The sequence below is a fragment of the Ixodes scapularis genome, unplaced genomic scaffold, assembly GCF_016920785.2.
Source record: "Ixodes scapularis isolate PalLabHiFi unplaced genomic scaffold, ASM1692078v2 PGA_scaffold8__174_contigs__length_109621045, whole genome shotgun sequence".
In the NCBI taxonomy this organism is placed as follows: domain Eukaryota; kingdom Metazoa; phylum Arthropoda; class Arachnida; order Ixodida; family Ixodidae; genus Ixodes; species Ixodes scapularis.
Window position 1 is genome coordinate 15,640,665 of NW_024609883.1, and position 6,189 is coordinate 15,646,853.

The 6,189-nt window shown below is 45.8% G+C and overlaps 1 pseudogene; it reads right to left on the reverse strand.

Annotated features, from left to right (window-relative positions):
• Positions 1–310: 310 nt before the first annotated feature.
• On the reverse strand, positions 311–2,603 carry LOC115326863 (annotated as a pseudogene).
• Between the last annotated feature and the right edge of the window lie 3,586 nt (positions 2,604–6,189).

A 6,189-nucleotide genomic window follows, 5' to 3' on the forward strand; every position in this document is an offset into this window, starting at 1 on the left:
GCTAGCATCGTGCAGCGGCCACACTTACTGCTGGCTTTTATGACGAGACTGCGGGACGAATGAGTGGACTTTGTACTGTCCGGGGCATTTCTGTAGAGAAAAGGTTGCGTATTTATAAACCGGTTATCGCTTCGTTGCAGCCACACTTACCACTGGCTTTGAGGATGAGATGGCAGGCTGCATGGAGGGCATGGCGATGTTCAGGGAGTCCTGTGAAAGTAGAGTCATTGATGTACTAGGACGCTCATTTTAACTGGCAGGTATACTTCGTTCAGGCTGCGGAAATGAAACATGATTTTAGAGAGTGCCCTTACTGCAGAGTACGGCCGAAGCGGAACCTCCGTGCTTCCACTAACTCCTCCTTTGAAGGCCTGGCAAAGGCCGCAGTCATGGGCGCCGGAAAGATGTTTGTGCTGGCCTTCGCCGCAGTAGCAAGACACCGCCATCGACTATTGATTGCGATCACCTCCTCTACGAGCTTGTGAACGTAGCCTGGAATCGAAGGTTCTTTTTTTTCACTTTATCAAATGACCGAGCAAGTCAACGACCATAAAATGAATGCCACACTTACTGTAGGTGGGTGCTGTCTTGACGGGACAAGCTGTGTGGTGGCCCTTGCGTGCTTTGGATGTTTTCACCGCCCAGCGTGGCTTGCCTTCTTGCGTCTCAGCTTGTCAGCGATCAGCGTTCTCATCGAAATGCAAGATTGCCACTCGAGTCCTGCAGTGAAATGGTGTTTTATTAGGGATGATGTTTGCAATAAAAATTGTCATTCGACCGTTTCTCTTGTACTTTGAGAGACCAATATATAGTCGTTGGGGAAAAGGACTAAGTCAGGTCGTAGTAGGGTCAGGTGATAAACGATTATATGCAAACTGATTAAACATTAATGCAGCTTAATCATAATATTACCTTGCACGCATGCCTTCTGGAGTCTGGCCGTGTCTGGCCGTGGGGGGACATCTGGGCCAGGTCCTTCAGGAGGCGCTTGTTTCCAGTGAACTGCTTGTAGTGACTGTAGGCCGGGGAGTCTGAAGAAAGAATGTGGTTTAGGAAAAGCAAACTAGGCTATGAAGGCAATAACTTACTGGGATCCATCCACATTTTTGTGGCTTCGAGAATTTCGTTGTGCACACACCGCGTGTAGCTGCCCCCGTGACCAGTGTGCTTGTCGATGACGTGGTTCTGCATGCTCAGCCAGATCTCGACGAGCAGCTCCCTGTTGCCTCCCGCAGCCATGGCAGACCAGTACATGTGGTTGGTGGTCGCCTGCGTCCACTCTTCTAGCGGTTGACATCCAGCTCGTTTTCGTGCTGCGTTCAGCTTTTTCTTCACACCTAAGATTTGACGAGATAACTCAGATCAACCTGCAGCATATTTCCCTGAAAATGTAGGTTAAATGCAATACTTGTCAAAATTGCTTACTTTTGGAGATGTGCCAAATGTCGAAGTAGTGGGCGGTCACAGGTTCGTGCACCTCCATGTGTTTTCGTATGGCAGGGTGGCGGTCAGTGCCCCAGGATTTTACATGGATACCTGAACCATATAATTCCAGAAAGTTGCAATAATAAAACTAAATGTGAGCTCAGGTTGCTGAATTTGCTGCGTAGCTGCTGAGCCTTGACTGAGTGCACGTACGTTTCTCCTTGAAGAATTCCAGCAGCTTGATGAGGCCCTCCTTCTCCATGTTGACACTTGCCATGGCTCGCTCCGACTACAAGCAGAGGTGTGGCATATTTTAATCGAGTTATGCGACCAGCAAAGCAGTGTTTATATTTTCGCTCAGATCAGGTTTCTTACCTCTACTAGCTGGACTTGGATGGAGTGGAGGATCTTGTTGATCTGCTGAACATGTGCAGTGTAGGTCAGGAACTTGGCAGAGAACCCAGGAGAGTCGAATCTGCCATCGCTGGTGATGTCAACATCCTGGTCCTCCAGCTGTCTGACCAGATCCTGTTGTTCTTGCAGGTAGACCTATTAATGTAAATGATTGTTGCTGTTCAAACCAGGTGAACCTTACAAAGTTACGGTTATGTGTGCACAATAAAATAAAACTTGCTTATTTGTAATTTCAGTACCTCCTAAATACACAAGTAAATAAATATTTAGTAGTCAACCCTGGCTATGTTGCAGTATTTGTTTACAGAAACTAAAGTGCATTAGTCATTTTTCAACTAAGATTTCACCCTTCTCTGCCTTCAGATCTACCTATTTAAGCACCACTAAGAAAAAAAAAACAGAAAGCAACTAAGACCCTTTGAAATATTGCTCACTTCGTCGATTGCAGGGAACAGGAGGCTCTTCTGATACGTGTAGAAGGTCTGATCGCTGAAGACCTCCACGTTCATGTGGCGCAGCATCCTCAAGGTGCTTGTGACATTTGATCCAGAGAACAGCAGGTGGCTGGACAGCAGGATGTTTCCAGCTGCCCTCCCGTTCATGAGAGGCTGACTGTCCCATATCCGCTCGTGATTCAGGGGGCAGATGCTTTTCACCTTGATCAGTGTGCCCAGGGGGGTGATTGTGGTGTCGCAGGGCCTTGAACACCCCTGGCAGGTGCTGAACAGCTCCCTCAGGCAGCTCTCAAACACGAGGAACTGTCGCTCTCCCTCTGGTGGGCCTGGTGTGTATTGATCGCTGCAGCAGAATCAAGAAAATATTTAGAAACGAAATGGAATGTAAACAAGAACAGCTTACCTCTCAAAATCTTCGTCACGAGTTGGGGAGTATGTCACATCGGATCCCGATGAGATGCTGGTGGCTCCAGGGCTTAGCGGACTTAGTGGAACCGCCTCCTCCACAGCAATGGCTGTCGCTGGTGGTGCTGCTGCTGGTAGTGCAGCTACTGGTGGTGTAACTGCCTCCTCCATGGCAATGGCTGTCGCTGGTGGTACAGCTGCTGGTGGTGCAGCTACTGGTGGTGCAGCTGCTATCACAGCAAGGGTGTTTGTAGCTGCTACAATTAGAAATTACAGACTTGTAACCTCTATATACACACTGATTTCCGAAAGTACCTACGAGCACCTTGACCTGTTGTGGCAGGCTCCACAGCACCATTGTCCTGATGCTCAGGACTACTAGAAGGTACTAGTACCCGACTGGTGGCACCAGTGTCGTTGCCCTGCGGAATAGTTGTTTGAAGAAAGATGAGTATTTATTTATTGAATCTCATGGTGACACAGTGGTATTATGCATCATCTGCCTAGTTCTTGGGATATGTTCTGCATACATGATTTTCTTTACTCGTAACAGTTTGCAATGGTACAAGCTTGGCAAGCAGTAAAAGTAAGGGGGGAGGGCAATTTTCTGAATTAAAAATAGTCTTGCATTTCCCACATCTTTGTAACCCAATCATTTCCTTCTATTTTTCAACGCGCAACATGTACTATCGGGACCAAAAGAATAGAAACAAAGCAGCGCATAATACGGCGTGCAAGTGAACCAAAATGCGCCTTTCGCGTAGGAGAGAGTTTGTACGAGCTTCCGGGAAAACATAAATACGCATAAACAACGTGCCAATCAACGCGCAATTTAGAGAATACGCAAGAAACACACGTTTACGAAGCAGCCAGGTACGCGCTGCCACTGGTTGATCTCAGATGGCAAACAAGAGCACGTGGGCACATGTCGGTTGTAAACGAACGCATGAGATACGCGAACAGTAGACGCACTTGCACTCCGTATATATTCCACCCACCCTTATTTCGCCAAAGACCACCGTGAAAAGACGCTCACGCGCTCCTGTTCTATTTCATCTGGTGCCGACGGATCACAGTGTGCACAGTAGTGGCATTACTGTTGCTTGTGAAAACAAAATTAGGCTGCGACCTTCCGGGGTCCGAAATATTGAGACTAACCCTCCATAAAACAGGAAATAACTGATCTTGGCGACACTACTGGCACTGGGATTATCTATTATTATACATTACGTATCGACTGCACTTGTCGTGGGTATTGGTACGTCCGTGTTCGGTCACTGTCCAAATAAATCCCTTTACGTGGACAGCTCCTGCTCATAAGCTTCGCGTGCACGCGCAATTCGTCTTGCAACTTGTTCCGAACACGTGGCTTCTAAGATTTTCGGAACTCCCCACAAAAGCTATGCCGCGAAAAAGGAAAACTAACTTACCACGACTTTCTGGCGCTTCAGCGGAGATGCCTCGATCACGTCCTCGACTGGAAGCAGAAGCGTCGGCATCGCGTTCCAACGAAGCTTTGAACGACCCGTGTCCTCCGCGCAGAAGAACTTACTTTGGTCGAAGTGGTCGTGACAAAAACGGGGCGTCATAGGCAAGTTCTGGGTGTCGTCGTGGCGGCCGGCGCGACGTAACCACGTGCTTCTCCGAGGTTCATCTTTCGGCAGGACGACGAAACGCAGGCCTTTTCGGGCGTTCTTCGATTTGCGGTTGGGGCAAGTCGTAACCAAACAAACGTTTGGCATCGCAGCGTAACCTCTGGTACGTGATGTCAAACGATGCCGCGACGTTGAATTTCGCCTCGGGAGGACGGGCGGACACAAACGCACTTCCCGAAAACCCGGAGGGAAAGAGTTCATGATACGCGCGCTTCCGCGCATCCCGAGGGAACGGGAAATTCACCCCACGCGGAGGAAGGCAAAAAGAAAACGTAGTTCCTTGTTTGTGAAACGATAATTGCAGTATCGCGTATTCTAAACTAGAAATATTTTACGTCTTGTGAAATTATCATGCACAACATATTTAAATGAACTGAAAATTGTTTCTTTAGCGAAACTTTACAAAGACCGCCAAAATTTTCAAACATACGATAATTTCATTGGCCCTCGCAAGTACAGAAAAGAGTCCGCACGTATTTTATTCCTGCGTGATTAATAGGTGGTTCTGACTTCTAAAACTGAAGATACTCATTCACTGACACTTCCTTAACGCCATCGCACCAAAAAGTAGCTTCTCCAAAAACCGCTTGACTGACCCTTTAATTGGCTTGACATCAGAAAAGCGAGTTAGAATACTAACATACTGACGCCGTTTTTCTAAATACGACTTAATGAGAAACGCTGCATGTCCCCTAATACCATAAAACTCTAATTTTTGAATGAGCAACTCGTGGTTAATGTAGTCAAACGCTTTTGTAAAATCGATGAATATGCCCAGTACTATATGCTTATCTTCAAAGTTGCGCAGTATAAATTATTTTTGATCAAGCAAAGCTAGTTCCGTAGAACGTTTCTTTGTAAATCCGAACTTAGATTCTGTAATGACGTTATGCTTTTCCAAGAACACAATAAAACGATTATGTATAACCTTTTCTAAGCCTTTCGAAAATACTGGGAGAAGTGACACAGGTCTGTAGTCGTTTATGTCATTTCTATCGCCTTTCTTATAAAGCACTATCACCTTGGCTATCTGCATCTTGTGGGAGAATATGGCCGTTTCTAAACAGAGATTAAAAATGTACGCCAGGTAACGGCCGATAATGTCCAAAACGTATAGTACAGGGCGTATCTGTATACCATCGGGGTCGGAACTGTGAATAAAGTTTACGTTACGAAACACTGACACCAGTTCATCTTCAGTGACTGGATTAAAATAGAAAGTTTCCAGAATTCTTCGGTTTATATAACTGCAAGCATTAGTTGTATTGGAGTCCCTCCCATAGATTTTAAAAAAAAAAGTCGTTAAATACATCAGCGAGAGAACGACCAGTCAATTCAACGTTATTTTGTGTTATAGATTCAATGCTGTTTTGCGTGCCGTTGCGATTTAAAACAGAATTCAACTTCCTCCACATCACGTCAGTGCGGCAGGGAATTGAGCTGAACAAATACTGGTAGTAGACGGTTTTGCATTTCTTTAGTTCTTGTTTAAATTGTTCCTGAACGCCTTAGAAATTTTTAAGCTTGCCTGGGTCTTTTGTTTTAATGAAAGCTTGATATGGCTTGTTTTTTATTTGTACCTTTGCAATGAATTCTGCCGTTATCGATGGTTTCCGGGCTTTTTTTAGTGTCCTTACTTTTCGATTGGGAAAGTGGTTCACGTAAATAGTTTTGAAAATATTGAGAAAATCCTCGTAAGCTCCATTCGCGTCAGTTTTGTCTAAAACCCCCGCCCAGTTTGCATTCCTCAAATTATCTTTGAAGTAGTCAAGACGGTCAGTGGTAATACTTTGTACTAAAGTGTGCACTTTAGGGCCTTTGCGTTTACAGATATC